General features: G+C 39.3%; 1 long non-coding RNA gene across 1 annotated transcript; it reads left to right on the forward strand.

The window, feature by feature from the left end:
• The first annotated feature begins 584 nt into the window (after positions 1-584).
• Positions 585-4636, forward strand: LOC117509859. The gene is made up of 3 exons (XR_004560572.1): positions 585-810; positions 1707-1712; positions 4626-4636. It is a non-coding gene; the product is annotated as an uncharacterized LOC117509859 (long non-coding RNA).
• Positions 4637-19170: the final 14534 nt, after the last annotated feature.

The raw sequence follows: 19170 nt of genomic DNA on the forward strand, positions 1-19170 counted from the left end.
AGAACACACTCATAAATGTACCAATATATTTTTGGCTCAATAAAAGAAATATTATGATGATTCTGAATGGGGGAGGGGGGGGGGGGGGTACAAATGGTTAATGCATATTTAACCACATTTAGGATATATTCCTTCAATAAGAAAGTTCAATATGAAAGAATGAACAAACAGGCCAGATGCATGGCTCTCACTCAAATAAAAAAAAAAAAAAAAAAAAAAAAAATATATATATATATATATGTATATACATTTTTTTAAATAGCTAGAATTCAGTGCCTTTTCCTTTTGATCTCAGCTTTGAAAGAATGGATCCATCTCTACAGTAACTATAAAAAAGTTTTATAGCTCCTCCCATTTTTTAATGTCTGCTTCAGCTTGTTCTTTGGAGTTCATGCTCTGTGTAGCCATATTACTCCCTTCTTGTGACGTGTCAAGACATGTTAAGTAAAACATCTTTACATGAGCAATTACCTCAACATGTCATTGCAGCCCAAATTATATTGTGATTTGGTGCTGCTGATTGAATGAACTGAATTTAACTGAAACTGTGTATACTCCTGGATGGTGTCCTGTGAATGCTGTCAACTGTGTGACCTTATATGAAGGCATGCGTGTGCCTTACCACATCATGTCCAATCAACTGAATTTACCTCAGTTGGACTCCAATTAAGCTGCAGAAACATCTCAAGGATGATTTGTGGAAACAGGATGCACTTGAGCTCAATTCTGAACTTCATGGTAAAGGCTGTGAATACTTATATATGGGTGATTTCTTAATTTTTTATTTGGAATAAATTTGCATGAATCACGGTCATTATGGGGTATTGTGTGTAGAATTTTGACCAAAAAAAAAAAAAAATCATCCATTCTGGAATGAGGCTGTAACATAAAACGGGGAAAATCGGAAGCGCTGTGAATACTTTCTGGATGCCCCATATTTGTTTTGGTAAGCCAACAACAAAAACACTACCATTTAATTGTCTTGCACTGCTTACGTAAATTGCTGGAGGTACAGTATGCTCATTTTTTCTTTGTTCACTTCAGTAGTTTTGCACACAGCAGAAATATGGTTAAAGATTCCCTGTTCCCTCTTTGTAATCTATCGATCCAGGCTTTCACTGACTCCCTGGACTCGGGGATCAGAGATGCATCTGTATGCGATGAAAGTGTTGAACTCGTAGAGACATTCAATTATTCGGCAGTGACGTTCTGTCTCTGGCTCCTCTGCCTCTGAGGTCAAGAGACGGCTGGAAGGAGCTCATGGAGTTTGGTGATGTCGATGTGTTTGCAGGAGACTGAAGGTCAGTCTAGGTGCTCATTTGTGTCTTGCTAAAAATGGGAACTTAAGATAGTTACACAAAGTACAGAAAATTCTGTAGTCAACTGACCTATACAGTGTGCACCTTCATAAGCTCCACCTCCTTTTTTTACCAGATGATAACCAATCAGACAGCAGAGAGCAACTTATCTCCTTGAATTTATCACCTTGAAAAGGAGAGATTTTAATTAATTAAAATACTGAAATCCAATGTGGCATCTAATTGCAAGATGGCCTTGAAACAGACCCCAAATCATTTTTTTTCCTCACAAAAAGTTATTTGATTTGTGTAGTGAAGCAGATAAGTATGATTTCTGGCCAGAATTGTTCACTTGGTGATGCAAGCACCAAATTTGGCATGAATGTTCTTCATAAATCAGTGTTTGAGAAAAAAGTGCTGGCCACTTGAAAATCCAATATGGCGGCCAGGTAGGGGTCAATGAAGAATTACACAGGGGTCAAAATCTAAAAATGCTCCAATCATATTGAAAAGTATAACACATTATTTGTCTGATCATAAATATTCCAAAAAGGTATAGTTTGGACTATCTATGTCTGACTGTTATGGAGTTATGGGGTAAAAACAGCAAGAATGGTGACAAAGGTCAGTTTCAGTTTGTACAGGAGTCAAAAGATAAAGTTGCATCAATTTTTGTAAAACGTGATTCAAATTATTGGTTGAGTTAATAGGGTTTTAAAAAGGAATAGTTTGCACCATGTGTCATGCTCAGTTGTCACGTTACAGGGTAACATCTGTCACATGCCATAGAATCCAGTGGACATCGACATTGTTTGACATTTACTTTGCAAACCAAGCATTCAACATAGTCAAAACTATTTCATTTATTAATCCTATTAGTTCAACCAATAATTTGCACCACGTTTTACCAAAATTGGGGCAACTTTAACTTTTGACTCCTGTACAAACTGAAATTGACTTTTGTCACCATTCTTGCTTGTTTTTATCCCATAACTCCAGAACATTCAGTCATAGATCATCCAAACTATACCTTTTTGCAATCTTTGTGACCAGACACATAATGTGGTATAGCTTTCAATCTGATTGGAGCATTTTTAGATTTTGACCCCTGTGCAATTCTTCACTGACCCCTACCTGGCCGCCATATTGGATTTTCAAGTGTCCAGCACTTTTTCCTCAAACACTGATTTATGAAGAACATTCATGACAAATCTGATGCTTGCATCACCAAGTGAAGGATTGTTTCAGTTATCTGCTGCACTATTGTGTGATCATGGTGTCAAATTGTCGGTTTTCAGGCATGCTGGATTTAATTTTCCAATGACGACACTCTTAGTGGCATAAGTTGCGATTTGACCATGCAGACTGCAAATATTATAGGCCATACCCAAGGAAGAGCTTGAGTAAGAGAAACATCTACATGAGATGCCTAAATGCCAGATTAACAATGTATGTTTTGAAATCACTACATTGCAAAGGCTATGCATCATCCATCCAGTGCCTTTATTTTTTAAAAACACAATTACCATATTTTCTGTAGTATAAGTGTCAGATTGTTTTTCCAAGATTGAGCGGTCTTGCAATTTATACTTCAGTGCAACTCAAATATTTACAAAACATGCATTTTTAAATAATAATAAAATATAACACAATGCTAAAATACCCTTGGCCATATGAGCATTGTGTTCTTTAACAATTTGCAGTTGTTTAATGAATTAAGATCGTATTGTCTTGCATACAATTTTTACATGTTCAATCAAGCCCACCTTTCAATCAATCAATCAAAAACAATATTTACATTTTAATGACATCTGCAGGAGGCCTTGCATGTGTGAACTTTTGACAAGTGGAAGTTGTGCAAATCCAGGAGTATTTGTAGATCACTCTCTCTGCATCTGCAGGCATTGAGACAAATTTGACTCCATAGAAAGTTAGCATTTAGTTAGCAGATGTTAGTGTGCACGCTAACGCCCCCAAATGTCTTGTAAATGACTCCAAAGGTATCAGGTTACAAAAGCACTGTTTTCAGTTTTACAAGCGATTATTTCTTGCTAGCTTTTACATAATTAATGAATACACTGTTCCTGCCATGTCCTTTGTACAGTTGCCTGAAGAAGACGTTGCGGCCGACACTTTGCTTTTTCAGTCAATAAAAAGATTTTGGGAGCTTTAAACCAGTGTGTGGATTTTCCCTCTTTTTTCTGTCTGGAATTTCTGATTATCCTGCACGTGGATACAGGATTGGATGTGCACACAACTACCATTTTTTTTTTTTTTTTTTTTTTTTCAACTTGAATCCCTTTTGTGCAGCACTCCGTTTGTCGACTCCCTCATTGATTTTTTTTTTTTTTTTTTTTTTTTTTTTTTTTTTTACTATTTTCGTCAACAATGGCAGATAAATATGGCCCCACTCCAAGTCAAAGTGGGACCTGTGAATATAGCAAGGCTGAACGCGTCCACATCATGTTGAAAGATTCTTTGTTTGATGAAGTGGAAACCCCAGATTTCAGAGACACTGATGAGCTCACAGATCAGCTCTACACACTGCATGAGCGCGAGACAAAACAGTATCTGCATGCTGTAACGCTGAGTGATTACCCGAGAAAGAAAATTATCCCACGGGACCTCGGGCTACTAAAAGTACCTGCATTAGGCCTGGAGAATCCTAACTTTTGCCAATGCTGGATTGAAATTTTAAATAAATGCACTTTTAATCTAATGGCCTTAGCCATAAAGGAACTGAACACACAATTAGAGAAGATGCGTGGGGAGATTAAACAACTTGATGCGCAGCTTGGTAAATAGGTCTCAGAAGAGACATTGAACACTGTATGGCTAAGTGCTCCAACAAGATCCACACTCGTAAAAAAGCCAAGTTTGCGCAGGACATCAATGACTACAAACAGAACAAGGAGTACTTCCGATGGCAAGTCTGAACCATGAGATACACAACCTCGAGACAATGCCTGGCATAGATCCAGAGGATGCTGCCTGCCCAACCGGAACCGGTATTATAGAACATGGGCTTCCTTATCCTCCCTTGAATCTGGGTCTGACATGAGCAACCAATCCGGACATGCATTGTCTTTTTTGGACTGCCTCCACAGCAGACGCGCAGCCCAGTGGAGACAGTCCCTCCTAGACATAAGCAATACAGGAGAGGGCAGCGGAAGAAGATGAAGGTCCCCGAGATTTGCCGACAACAAGACACTGTAATAAATCTGACAAAGTTTTATCAGAACCCTGCACTTTTGCACTGAGTAAAGTTTGAATTTTGCACCCACCACACAGACCAGTGACTTTGAGACATTTATTGATTTTTCAGAGATTTTTTCACAATTTAAGACTCAGAGTTTTTTCATACAAACACCACAGACTGAATATATTCTCTGGCTTTATAGATGTTATTGTTTGTTTTTATGCAAAAAAATGCCAGCAGAAGCTCAGGTTGCTTCTCCATTATTTTCAAATGGAATTGTGAGCTGCAGTTGCTTCCTGTTTGCTGTATAATGATCTGGTTATTGTCCTTTACAACACTGTTTGTCATTTGTGTTCCGATGTAATATATATGTCTGAAATATAGATGTCTGAAATTCGGTTTGTGTTTATTAAATTCCACACATTTTAAATGTAGCAGACACGGTATTTGGAATAGTTGTTTTGGCAAGTTTTTATGGTCTCTACTGCCATCTACTTGACAGTAGTGTTCATGACAGTATTATCAGGTTATATCAGACGGCTGTCTAATTACGTGTTTCGCTTTTGCAAAAAATTTTTACATATGAAAAAAATTGCATATTTTACAAAAGCACATTTATATGTAAATCAACACACACATCACATTAACATGTTTGTTTTTACATAGAATGAATGAGTCAACCAAGTGGTGTTAGAGGGGGCTATTTTACCCATAATCCCTTTGGCATCTGTGTGTGTGTGTGTGTTACAAAACTTTAGAATTAGTGCATTATTTAAAATTAAAAGATGCGTTCTATTTTGACTTTGTACAAATGACAGAATTGTCATTAATGTAGTTATTTTATACAGAAAAAAAAATTGTTTTATAAATTAAAACCATAAGTCAAACCTGCTTTATTTTCCAAGACCTCGGCCTCATGGTTAGTGATTTATTTATTTATTCATTATTATTATTATTATTTGCTTGTGACAACCTGGTGGTCATGCTCCTTTTACTGCAGTAGAGAAAAATACATAGTAAACAGGAGCTTCAAGCAGCGGGCACAAAGACAGAACTGGTGATTCATTGTTTGGGTTTGTGATCGTGGTGTTAAAACTCAATTTTGAAAGTTATCGATTAGCTGTAGCTTCTGATAAATCTTTGGGTGGTTTATCGGTTTAGCTTCATCAAAGCTAACTTTTCAGTTAGCTGTGCCCACCACTGCCTGTCAGTCAATTCTATAGGATTTGTAGAGTATGCAGTTATGACAGTGCATATGCAGCACAGGCCTCAGACCTCCAACAGGTTTCTAAACAGGAATGGGTGGCTACAGCTAGGGGGTGCTATGACCATGTGACCCAGGGAGAGTGCCTTCAGCCTAGAAAACAGGCATCCACCTGGAGCCCTACTACCATGTGCTGTATCAGATTTTCTCCTCTGTGCCATATTCAGGGAGATAATTCAGAAACATTGGCACATTGTAGTCAGACCCCAAACTCAAAATTGTATTCAGTCAACCACCCAAACTGGTCTTCAAATGTCCCAGTAACATCAGAGACTGCCTGGTCAAATCTGCCATTAGGCCTCAACATCCACCAAAACTCTTTAACCTACTGGATTGTAATTATAAATGTGGGGGGCTGTTCCCAGTGTGTCTACACACAGAGATGTAAGGCCTTTACCCAGCCACACACTGGCCGCAATATTTCTATTTGAGGGGCAATCACATGCAGCACTATATGTGATCTACATGATCCGATGCACTTGCAGCCTCGCATATGGATGATTCTTTAACTACGGGCACTATTGGCCTTGTAAATGTAATTTCCACCACACCATTGCCTTACAATATAAAGCGCCTTGGGGCAACTGTTTGTTGCGATTTGGCGCTATATACATGTGCTCTGATGTCACTGTTTATCTCCATAGAAACTACCCAAACAATCTTTCATACAAACTGTTTAGGGACATTACAGTGTTGTGGTGGAAATTACGGCAATAGTGTGGGACAACTACATTTTGTTTAAAAAAAAATCACAACAGTTGTATGACATTGAATACCCCAATTATGTTTTGATTATTTTACTGATATTTTATTCAGAGATATTTTAAAACATTAGAAAAAACGTTTCTTTACCATTCATTTTTATCATTGAAGATCAAAAGTCTGGGTGTGGGACAAGCACAAAACAGCAATATTTGCATATAATGATGCTGAAAAAAGGTGAAAATGTCATCATAGACTACTAGAACAAATTTCTTAACACACTTTCACAGATAACTATAAAAGTGTGAAATTTCCCCTTTTTTTCTGTTTTTCATACAATATGATCAAAGGACATAATAAGTGCCCGTAGTCTAAGAATCACCCATATATTGGGAAAACATCCAGGGAACTCAGAACCAGGACTGGTGAACACAGGCACAAGATCAGATCAGGGGATGAGCACAGTCCTGTTGCAGCCCATTTAAAAAAAAACAAAAAAAACAGGCCATAGCATCAGTGCACTGCATTACCTGGGAGTGGAGCGACAGCACAGAGGAGGTGACATCGAGAGAAGACTCCTTTAAATCGAGATACAGTGTCACCTAATGGCTTAAATGAGGATTTTGATCTTAAACCCTTCTTTTGATCTTAAGCCCTTCTTATGAATTCCAGAGAATGGGCTTTTTTTTTTTACTCTAATAGATGTTTTCTTTTGTGTGTGTCTCTTTCATAGAAAATGTTGTACTTTCATAGATATATTTTTATACAAATATTATGAAATATGTTTTTGTAAAGATAAAAATAGATTTTTATACAAAACAAAAATGTGTCTTTACACATAGTACGGAATGTACTTTTGTAAGAAATGTATATTTTTCTGAAGGATGTTTTCTATTGTTCAGTGTACTGGGTCTTTGCATATTTGTGAATGGTGCTGCTTTTGGCCTAAGCACATTGACCAGCATATGCCCATGTATGGTGTTCCTGTGTTAATAGACAGCTGATGCCAGTTAGATACAGCTGGTGTGGGTGGTACCACACTTTATTTAGTCTATGAATACACTGTTCCTGCCATGTTCTTTGTACAGTTGCCTGAAAAAGACCTTGCGGTCGAAACGTTGCTTTTTCAGTCAATAAAAAGATTTTGGGAGCTTTAAACCAGTGTGTAGATTTTCCATTTTTTTCCTGTCTGGAAGTTCTGATTATCCTGCATCAGGCCTAATATAGGATTGGATGTGCACACAACTACCATTTTTTCCTCTATATTTGGTCTAGCCAGTTACATTTTTCAAAAGTACATAATACTTAAGATCTCTTATGCAAATTAACCCTTTTCCAACATCAAAGTTTTTAACAACTCTGAGACGGAGTACAATATCTGAATAGCAGTGGATATACTTGTATCAGACTGTGTTTCTTGAGAAATGCGGCCATCCAAAGGAGACGGCTATTTGTCTCTTTTTCAATTTGCTTCCTGTGTTTTCTGGAGTTTTAAAGCACAGATTGGAACCAGCACTACTGAGCACAATAACATGTTTGAAATGTTTGTGGCACTCTCGCTGACACGGACAACTTATGTGTATAGGTCTCTGTTGTCTGGCAATAACGCCTGTGGGTGAACAGTCCTTGAACAAGATTGGCAATCTTTGATCTGTCCAGATGGAGCAGATAGTGAGGTCAAAGGTTTATATTTTAAACCCAAGCAGCAGACTGAGAGAGGGGCCGATCAATATTAGGGTTTAGTATGTCAGTGATTTAAAAAAAAAAAAAAGACCTTTTAACCATGAAAGGTGTTGTATTTACACGTGAACAACACACCATTATGGTCGTAAGATATACAACCAAGATCCAAGTTCATATTATTGTCAGAGTAAACTAGAGGAAATAAATCCCTCCCTCTCTGCCTCTGAGGTCTCGTTTATAAGAAAAACCTTACATCCTGACCCAGCTCAGTTTCCCAGCTGAAAATTACCCGAATGAGGGAGTGACTCTGGGCCAAATCTCAGGTGATGGATTCTCCATGAAAAAGGGGGCCAGATTGTGATCGATGTGCACGTCCCAGAGCCATTTCAAAGCACCCTCAGCCAGCTGGGCTACCCGTGCTAATGGCCTCAACAGGTCACTGCAGCATGCCATGTTTTATATTTGGAAAAGTAAGAAGTTGTCAGATTTTTTCCAAAGTCAACATACAAGTCACCCTTTCTGAGTGAGTTTCTCTGTGTGCGTGGTAGTTTTTGGATGAAAATCTTTCTCTTGATATATATGTATATACGAGCCCAGTCTCACAGTCTCTCAAATTTTCATGACGTTTTTTTCTTTTAACCTCACTATTCCTAATCCTACTCCTACCCCCAACCTTAACCATAACCTAATCTTACTCCTTCCCCCCCACCCTAACCATAACCACCCCGACCACCTCCGCTTCACTTTTGCAGACATCACGGAATGAAGTAGAATGACTTTGTGCTACCATGATGAAAACGAAGCGCTTTTCGTCACAATATCACAAACCAATAGATTAATGTATATTTCATGTTGCTGAATCACGACTTGCCATGAGACCATATCTCATGGCATTTTGTGATTCAGCATCACGAAAATACATTAATCGATTGGTTTTGATTTTTGTAGCGGGAGCAGAAATTCATTCGAACACATTCCGTGACAGAAACACGAAAAGAAAAATGATGCAGGGGGGTCTGGGGGGGGGGGGTAGGAAGAGGAGTAGTGTTAGGTTATGGTTATCGTTACGGTTAGGGAGAGGGGCAGACTTAATAGCAGTAAAGATTAAAAACCCCCGTCACAAAAATATGACTCCTTTCGTGACGGGTTGTGCAAAATACTTGAGGTGGGGTTGGTATATACAGGGTGTCCCAAAACGTGTCACAAAAATAAAGCCACAGCGAATCTATACACATTTGGATAATATGTCATTTTGAAGCATATCTCAGAATGTTTTGTGTGGTTTTCATTTCCAATTTCACCTTGATTTGTAAAAGTTTTGGTACAGTAGTGTTTAGAATAATAGTAGTGCTATGTGACTAAAAAGATTAATCCAGTTTTGAGTATATTTCTTATTGTTACATGGGAAACAAGGTACCAGTAGATTCAGTAGATTCTCACAAATCCAACAAGACCAAGCATTCATGATATGCATACTCTTAAGGCTATGAAATTGGGCTATTAGTAAAAAAAAAAAAAAAAAAAAAGTAGAAAAGGGGGTGTTCACAATAATAGTAGCATCTGCTGTTGACGCTACAAACTCAAAACTATTATGTTCAAACTGCTTTTTTAGCAATCCTGTGAATCACTAAACTAGTATTTAGTTGTATAACCACAGTTTTTCATGATTTCTTCACATCTGCGAGGCATTTTGTTGGTTTGGAACCAAGATTTTGCTCGTTTACTAGTGTGCTTGGGATCATTGTCTTGTTGAAACACCCATTTCAAGGGCATGTCCTCTTCAGCATAAGGCAACATGACCTTCAAGTATTTTGACATATCCAAACTGATCCATGATACCTGGTATGCGATATATAGGCCCAACACCATAGTAGGAGAAACATGCCCATATCATGATGCTTGCAGCCACCATGCTTCACTGTCTTCACTGTGAACTGTGGATTGAATTCAGAGTTTGGGGTCATCTCACAAACTGTCTGTGGCCCTTGGATCCAAGAACAACAATTTTACTCTCATCAGTCCACAAAATATTCCTCCATTTCTCTTAAGGCCAGTTGATGTGTTCTTTGGCAAATTGTAACCTCTTCTGCACACGTCTTTTATTTAACAAAGGGACTTTGCGGGGGATTCTTGCACATAAATTAGCTTCACACAGGCGTCTTCTGTCACAGCACTTACAGGTAACTCCAGACTGTCTTTGATCATCCTGGAGCTGATCAGTGGGTGAGCCTTTGCCATTCTGGTTATTCTTCTATTCATTTTGATGGTTGTCTTCCATTTTCTTCCACGCGTCTCTTTTTTTTTTTGTCCATTTTAAAGCATTGGACATCATTCTAGATGAACAGCCTATAATTTTTTGCACCTACGTATAAGTTTTCCCCTCTCCTATCAACTTTTTAATCAAACTATGCTTTTCTTCAGAACAATGTCTTGAACGTCCCATTTTCCTCAGGCTTTCAAAGAGAAAAGCATGTTCAGCAGGTGCTGGCTTCATCCTTAAATAGGGGACACCCGATTCACACCTGTTTGTTCCACAAAATTGACAGACTCACTGACACATTACTATTATTGTGAACACCCCCTTTTTTACTTTTTTTTTTACTAACAGCCCAATTTCATAGCCTTAAGAGTGTGCATATCATGAATGCTTGGTCTTGTTGGATTTGTGAGAATCTACTGAATCTACTGGTACCTTGTTTCCCATCTAACAATAAGAAATATACTCAAAACCTGGATTAATCTTTTTAGTCACATAGCACTACTATTATTCTGAACACTACTCTATTTCCAAGATGTGCTCAGTATGTGCACCATTCGTCTGGTTTGGCCAGCTCTCCTTTTAACATTTTTAGATACAATGACCATATGATTTTAGTGTTACAATTCAAAACGTTTGTTGAAATGTAATATTTTTAATGCATTACAACTTTGTTGCTAGTTTTAATCTAACGTTGTGCTACTGTTGCTATTATTAATACTACTAATAATAATTAGTTTTTGCTGGCCATGAGACTTCCAATATTTTTTGTTGACTTAGTCTTAGCCTTGGCCCTAAAATTGTCCAGTTTTGAAGAATAAGAGAAGTCCAGTTTGAGGCCACTTGTTCTTACATATTTTTCACTAATTCCCACAAAAAAAGCACCCATAACAGTAACTTTTTGTAAACGGTCTGTATGCATCATGCTTGAATGCACTGATTTATAGTCACCACAGTACTACTACACGCACATAGACGTGCTATGTCTCCAAGTACTACCATGCACAAATCTTCCCAAACAGCATTGTCACTACCCAAGCATTATTATATTCCTTCACCTGGGTAATGTACTGATGTATGTGATCTCAACACATTGTCCTGGAAGTGTGCTAAAGATTATATACATCTGCACCTGACTCACTTGCTTGAAATTATGCACAAGCCTGTTTGAATGGCCGTGGCAACTACAACAGATTTGCATAATGGCCTCAGCCTTGGCCTCGGGGTGTTGTGACTCAGTCTTGTCCTTGGTCTCAGAGATCAAGACTCTGACTTCGCCTTGGCCTCGGGGGAGGCGGGCTTGACTGCAAAATGGGTAATAAGTACTACTATTGTTGTTAATATTGTTATTAAACATGATTAATACAATGTGTATAATATTTTTCATACAGAAATGTATTTGTATTGACTAAAAAGCTACTCCAGTCGTGTGGATTTTTTTTTTTTCAATGAATGTAATTGGAAAAAGTTTCACTGAGATGTTACAATATTTAACAGAAGGATTGAGCTTTGAAACAATCATGATCATAAAAGGAGATGTATGTCAAAGGGAATTGCTAATACATCTCCTCAAAGAATATGTGAGCATTAATTTGTCTAATCAGAGAAAGCAAAATCACTCCATGAAATTAGCTGCTTAACTGGAAATGCCAAACGATTTTAAACTTTGTCATTTTAATTGGTGCTTTTTATCATTATCATGTTTTATCTTTAAAGCTTGTGCTCATGCTTTTGCTTTAGCTCCTCTGTCGTGTATTTTGCTGCTTTGCCGTGTCTGCCAGTTCTGCGCTTACTCACTCACTCACACATCTTAAGCCTCTGACTCCAGTTAAGGGTAATGAGGGGCTGGAGCCTATCTTAGCAGTCATAGGGCGTGAGGCGGGTACACCCTGGACAGGACACCAGTCTGTCACAGGGCCACATATAGACAAACAATTAAATTTCACTTTATTTAGTTTATATAGCACCAAATCACAACAAAGCTGCCTCAAAGGGCCTCACAAAAGTAAGGTCTAACCTTACCAACCCCTAGAGCAAACTCACAGGTGACAGTGGTAACAAAAAAACTCCCTCTGATTTTGAGGAAGAAACCTCAAGCAGACCAGATTCTAAGGGGTGAATCTCTGCTTGAGCCATTCGGCCAATACAGTACAGAACGCAACACAACAATTGACGAGAGTCCATGCAGGCAGGCATCCCATCCACTGTCAGGAGGGGAGAGAGTGGGGGAGGGGAGGGTCATCGAGCCACTCGTTGGATCTGTTCCTACAGTGAAGTCCAGCCCGCATCCACCGCAGAAATAATCTAATCCAGCACATGGATCCAGCCACATCTCAGAGAGAAAAATAAAACAGAATCAGTCGGCCAGAAAAACTACACTTAAGGTATAATACATCAGCATGAAGCAACAGGAAAGCAGAAGAAATACTAAGGTGATCACGATACAAACAAACACATTCACACCTGCATGCACACCATGCACAATTTAAAGTTTCCAATTCACCTAACTTGCATGTCTTTGGATGTCGGAGGAAGCTGGAGCACCTGAAGGGAACCCAAGCAAACACGGGGAGAATCCACACAGAAAGGCCACAGGTGGGAATTGATCCCATGACCTTCTTGCTGTGAGGCAACAGTGCTAACCACAAAGCCACTGTGCTGCCCCAATTGTTCTTTATAAATAGTTGTTTATATTTTGAATTGCTTTAAACATGTTCATACAACCCCAATTCCAATAAAGTTGGGACCTTGTGTGAAATGTAAATGAAACAAAATAGAATGATTTGCAAATCCTCTTCAACCTATATTCAATTCAATACACCACAAAGACAAGATATTTAATGTTCAAACTGATAGACGTTTTTGTCTTTCTCCAAATATTTTCTAATTTTGAAATGGATGCCTGCAACACACTTCAAAAAAAGCTGGGACAGGGGCAACAAAAGACTAGAAAAGATGGTGGATGCTCAAAGAACACCTGTTTGGAATACTGCACAGGTGAACAGGTTAATTGGAAACAGGTGAGTGTCATGATTGGGTATAAAAGGAGCATCCCCAAAAGGCTCAGCCACTCACAAGTAAAGATGGGAAGAGGATCACCACTTTGGAACAACTGCGTGGAAAAAAAAAAATAGTCCAACAGTTTAAGAACAATGTTTCTCAATGTTCAGTTGCAAGGAATTTAGGGATTCCATCATCTACAGTCCATAATATAATCAGAAGATTCAGAGAATCTAGAGAACTTTATACACTTAAGCAGCAAGCACAAAAACCAACATTGAATGTATCTGAGCGTGGTCTCAGGAACACTTCAGAGAACCCCTGTCAGTTAACACAGTTCATTGCTACAAGTGCTAGTTAAAACTCTACCATGCAAAGCGACAGCCATACATCAACATCCAGAAATGCTGTTGCCTTCTCTGGGCCTGAGCTCATTTGAAATGGACAGATGCAAAGTGGAAAAGTGTGCTGTGGTTTGATGAGTCCACATTTCAAATTGTTTTTGGAAATCATAGATGTCATGTCTCCAGGCAAAAGATGTTGTGTGGGCCGCCAGAAGAGGAGGTACTGCTGGCCCACCACCAGTGGGCGCCCTGCCTGAAGTGCGGGCTTCAGGCACGAGAGGGCGCTGCCGCCACGGACACAGCCGGGGGTGACAGCTGTCACTCATTATCTCTTGACAGCTGTCACCCATCTACTCTACAGCATCTCACTCCATAAAGACCAGACGTCATCTCCACCTCGTTGCCGAGATATCGTACTTCTATGGAGGTAACTTTCTCTGCCTGTAGTAATTGATTCTAAGAGCTATTGTTTTGCAGCTGTCAACCAGAGGACCGGCGTGGGTCGCGACTGTTTCGTCCTACGTCCGTCAGATAAGTGGTTAAACAGACACTGCACGAGTGTGTGTTAGAGGTGGAGGTGGCATTCCCACCGTTGTTGTTATGGGGTGTACACACACCCACACTTGACTGTCTTTGTTCTTCGCCAGCAGTACCAGATCCGACAGTCGGGGACGGTGATCACCTGGGAATTTGGGACTTGGCGGCTCCAGTATTTGCCAGGTTCGGTGACGGCGGAAATCGTGTGGTTCCGGCTCTTCTCAGGACAGACGTCTTCTATCCTCGAGCCTGCCCACACGTCACCTTTGTGGATTGACTGTTATCATATTCTGAGATTGTCTGTGTATTCGTTGTGCACCTTCACAACATTAAATTGTTACTTTTTGGCTCATCTATAGACCGTTCATTTGCGCCCCCTGTTGTGGGTCCGTGTCACTACACTTTCACAACAAAAGAGGGAAGATGATGTTACCAGCACAAAGTTTAAAAGCCAGCATCTGTGATGGCATGGGGGTGTGTTAGTGCCCATGGCATGGGCAACTTACACATCTGTGATGGCACCATCAATGCTGAAAGGTACATCCAGGTTTTGGAGCAACACATGCTGCCATCCAAGCAACATCTTTTTCAGGGACGTCCCTGCTTAATACAGCAAGACAATGCCAAGCCACATTCTACACGTGTTACAACAGTGTGGCTTCATAGTAAAAGAGTGCGCGTACTAGACTGGCCTACCTGCAGTCCACACCTGTCGCCCATTGAAAATGTGTGGCGCATTATGAAGCGCAAAATATGACAATGGAGACCCCAGACTGTTGAACAACTGAAGTCATACATCAAGCAAGAATGGGAAAGAATTCCACCTACAAAGCTTCAACAATTAGTGTCCTCAGTTCCCAAATGCTTACTGAGTGTTGATAGAAGGAAAGGTGATGTAACACAGTGGTAAACATACCACTGTCCCAGCTTTTTTTGAAACGTGTTGCATGCATCCATTTCAAAATGAGCAAATATTTGCACAAAACAAATAGTCAACCAGTTTGAACCTTAATTATCTTGCCTTTGTGGTGTATTAAATTGAAAATATATGTTGAAGAGGATTTGCAAGTCATTGTATTCTGTTTTTATTTACATTTTGCAATGTAAATGGTAAATGGACTGTATTTATATAGCGCTTTTCCATCTGCAACAGACGCTCAAAGCGCTTTACAAAAAATGCCTCACATTCACCCCGATGTGTGGGTGCTGCCATACATGGTGCTCACTACACACCGGGAGCAATAGGGGATTAAAGACCTAGCCCAAGGGCCCTTAGTGATTTTCTAGTCAGGCTGGGATTTGAACAGAGGATCTTCTGGTCTCAAGCCCAACGCCTTAACCACTAGACCATCACCTCCCCCAATATCCCAACTTTATTGGAATTGGGGTTGTAGTAGCATGGATTCAAGGTCTAGAATGACATGACATTATTATTAAAGAAACACAACAACCAACCAAAAATACTTAAAAAACAAACAAACAAACAAAAAGATACTTTCCAAGTCCACCCTGGTGAATCAAGTATAGAAAATTTGGGCATTTTTGACATTTAAGTTCGTCAAGGTCTTATTCAGAGGTTTGACATTGCAAGACAGTTACACACTAAAAAATACACTGAAATATCAAAGTACTGAACCACCAAAAAACCAGAAATTTTCCTGTACCAATAAGAAATATTTCAGTTAAAACTACATCGTAGGGATGTTACAGTAATTCAGTGTTGATACTTTTTATAATAGAACAATTTGATATTTGAGGATTCAGTTGTGTGATATGATGCAGTACAAATCCATGATTAATGTTGAAAAAAAATCCATAAGAAATTACCCCAAGGAATCATTTGACTTATGCGGAAGGGCATTAGGTGCAGTTTACTTTTTAAATTTGACATCCTGTAATTTGCCTGAGAAAATTAATTGCCAGAGGGTGCTATTAAATAACTGTAAATCCTTTCAGCTGTCAGAGGTCTGACACGTTACCTAAGCAGGAAAAACAAAATCCCGCTGTTGGAGCAGCGTGAAAATTTTTAATAGGCATTGGCCCATTACAAACACTGCCTGTTATCATCTTAAATATACCCAAATAATGAAGGGATTCACATCCAGGTTGCACTGAGAGGAAAAAAAAAATAAAAAATCCAGGGCTGTATTTTTAATCAGCTGAACTGATGCAGTTTTCACAAGCTTCTATTCAAACCATCAGACAGCTTCAGCTCTTCAAAAACATCTGCTGCAGGAATTTTAAGATACCACAAAAGAGATGTCATTAGTACAGTTCTACCAGAATGCCTCAGAACACAAGTTAAGTTGATCATTTTCATGCACAGAAAGTTATAGTTTATGATGAATTAGATTTGGTGCTGGTCTCGATCATTGCAGAGAGGTTGACTTGAGATAATCACAAATCTTGCTGAAAGAAATGGCAGGGACAGAGCCTGCCTCCCAAGCAGAAGATGAATAAGTGGTGGCAGTGGGGTGGAGGAGGGGTTGTCTTGAAAGTGATCTGTAAACAGAGAGAAGTGAGTGAGAACAATGGTGTTTTAAGGAATGTGCACAACTCCTACTGGTGGAGAGCTCATGATTGATGGAAACACCTGCTTCCTTTAGAGATGAAAGCATATGTTAATTAACCTATTCTAGGTGGCAATTTAAAAACTGGAGTCCTCTGGTAGAAATTACACTATACTGCATTACTTAGATTTTTGCTGTTCAGAGAATAACGATTAAATTATTACTTAGAGCTTACAAAGCACTAAATGGATGAAGCCTAAAGTAATTTTCAGGCATGTTGTCTTCCTGGGAACCGTCTTCAGTTATTTTCAGGCATGTTGTCTTCCTGGGAACCGTCTTTAGTTATCTGCTATTGGTTTGACTGTTTCCATGGTCTGAACCAACCATGAAGTAGTTTTTTACTTTGTGTGCATCAGTCAGTTGCAGCAAATGTCCAAGCTGATTCAGGTCATTCTGGTTTTCCCTGGTCTTCAAATCAGAAGAAAGAAGTGAGTTCAAAACAGGTCCTGAGGCTACTAGGCTGGTGCTTATATGCAGACTCCTTAATTGTATCGGCCTGAAATATCCACTGGCTAGGATACAAGTCTGTCACAAGATACTTCCCAGCCAAGGTCGGTACCTGTTTGTAGTTGGATAGACTGGGACAATGCAGATGAGTCTTGTCAAAGGACAGGCAGCCTGAAGCACACACCCTTGGTCTCTACATGATCTCGCTCTTCATAAATGAACAATCACAGCAGAGCCAGCATCGACCTTGGTTCCCCTCATAGTGCCATACATTTCGAGAAATAGAGCAGAAATCCACTCTGCGCAAGCAGAAATCCACTGTGACTGAGCAGAAATAAATTTCAAGAGGGTGGTGGCATGCTATTCACGTATTCCTCCTCATTTGCAGTACTTCTTTACCCTCACTGAAGTAGCAGTTTCCTCGGAGTGCATGTGCCCAGAGATAATTTGCGCACTCGCAGTTAATATCTACACGTGAAATAAAATATGCCTGAATGCATGTTTTGTCATGTGAGTACATATGGCACTAATCTGACGCAGCAGAAATAAATCCTCTTGACTTTTGCACATCATCCTTGTCTTGCTGCCTGCATTTTGGGGTTCAGCTTTGACCACCTGTGATCCAAACTATAACAGGTATTCATGGATTCGACAAAGATCACAGCATCATCTGCAAATTCAAGCTCACTGAACATTTCCTCAATGATAAAGGCGAGACTCGACAATCCTACCCCAACACGCTGAAAAGTGCAGGAGCCACAGCATGTCCCTGATAAACACCGGAAATTCCTGGTAAAAAGTCAGAAACTCTTCCTCCACTTCCCACGGTACTCTCGGTAACTGGCTATGGTGTCCAGCCACTTACTGAGGATACTGCAAATCCTCAAGATGTCCCACAGGGCATAATGGGACATAATGAACCATGTAGCAAAGACAGCTCTGTGAGGAAGCAAGATAATTTGGCTGAGAAGATGTCCCAGGTTTTTCCAAAACATGTCAATGGTACCAGTCCAAAGACACAACTCAGATGGAAGCGAGATGGTTATGGTCATATAAAATTGGTTTTATCAAACAAATGTTGGTTTGTAATCCATAGACCAATGGAGATGGTATCCAAACATAAAGATTAGGTTTGAGATCCCCTGTTCCCTTCAAAGAGCACTACACCAAGAGTGCCTACCATATACAGGAGACTGAGCTCTGAAGGTTAGGGTTAGGTGGTTAGGTGCTGGTGGCACTCGTCAATGATCTATTTGCTGTGGGATAGGCTCCATATGTTGTTTCCATTGCATTTCCTTCTGCTGCTCCCATTCATTTAGGGTTGCCACAGCCGATCATCCATCTCATCGGGTATCAACCCTACAGCAACAACAGAAAAGGGAAATGAAAGCAACATAAACCCACAGATGTACTTCATTTAACTTTTACAGTGCACACGGAAAGTATATTCACAGTACTTCACTTTTCCCACATCTTATGTTAAATTGATTCAAAAGTCGATGAAATTCGTTTTTCCCTCAAATTTCTACACACAATATCCTACTGATGTGAAAAAACATTTTTTTTTGTTTGTTTTTTTATTTTAGAATGTTGCAATTATATATATATATATATATATATATATATATATATATATATATATATATATGAATTTGCAAAAAATAATAAAAATAAAAGAAACAAGTATTTACAGCATTTACCATGAAGCTCAAAACTGAACTCAGGTCCATGCAGTTTCCACTGATCATCCTTGATATTTCTACAGCTTAAATGAAGTCCACCTGGGGTATGTTTAGTTGATTGGACATGATTTGGAAAGACACATACCTTTATGCATATAAGGTCCCACAGTTGACAGTGCATGTCAGA

This window comes from Thalassophryne amazonica, chromosome 5, assembly GCF_902500255.1.
Source record: "Thalassophryne amazonica chromosome 5, fThaAma1.1, whole genome shotgun sequence".
NCBI lineage: Eukaryota > Metazoa > Chordata > Actinopteri > Batrachoidiformes > Batrachoididae > Thalassophryne > Thalassophryne amazonica.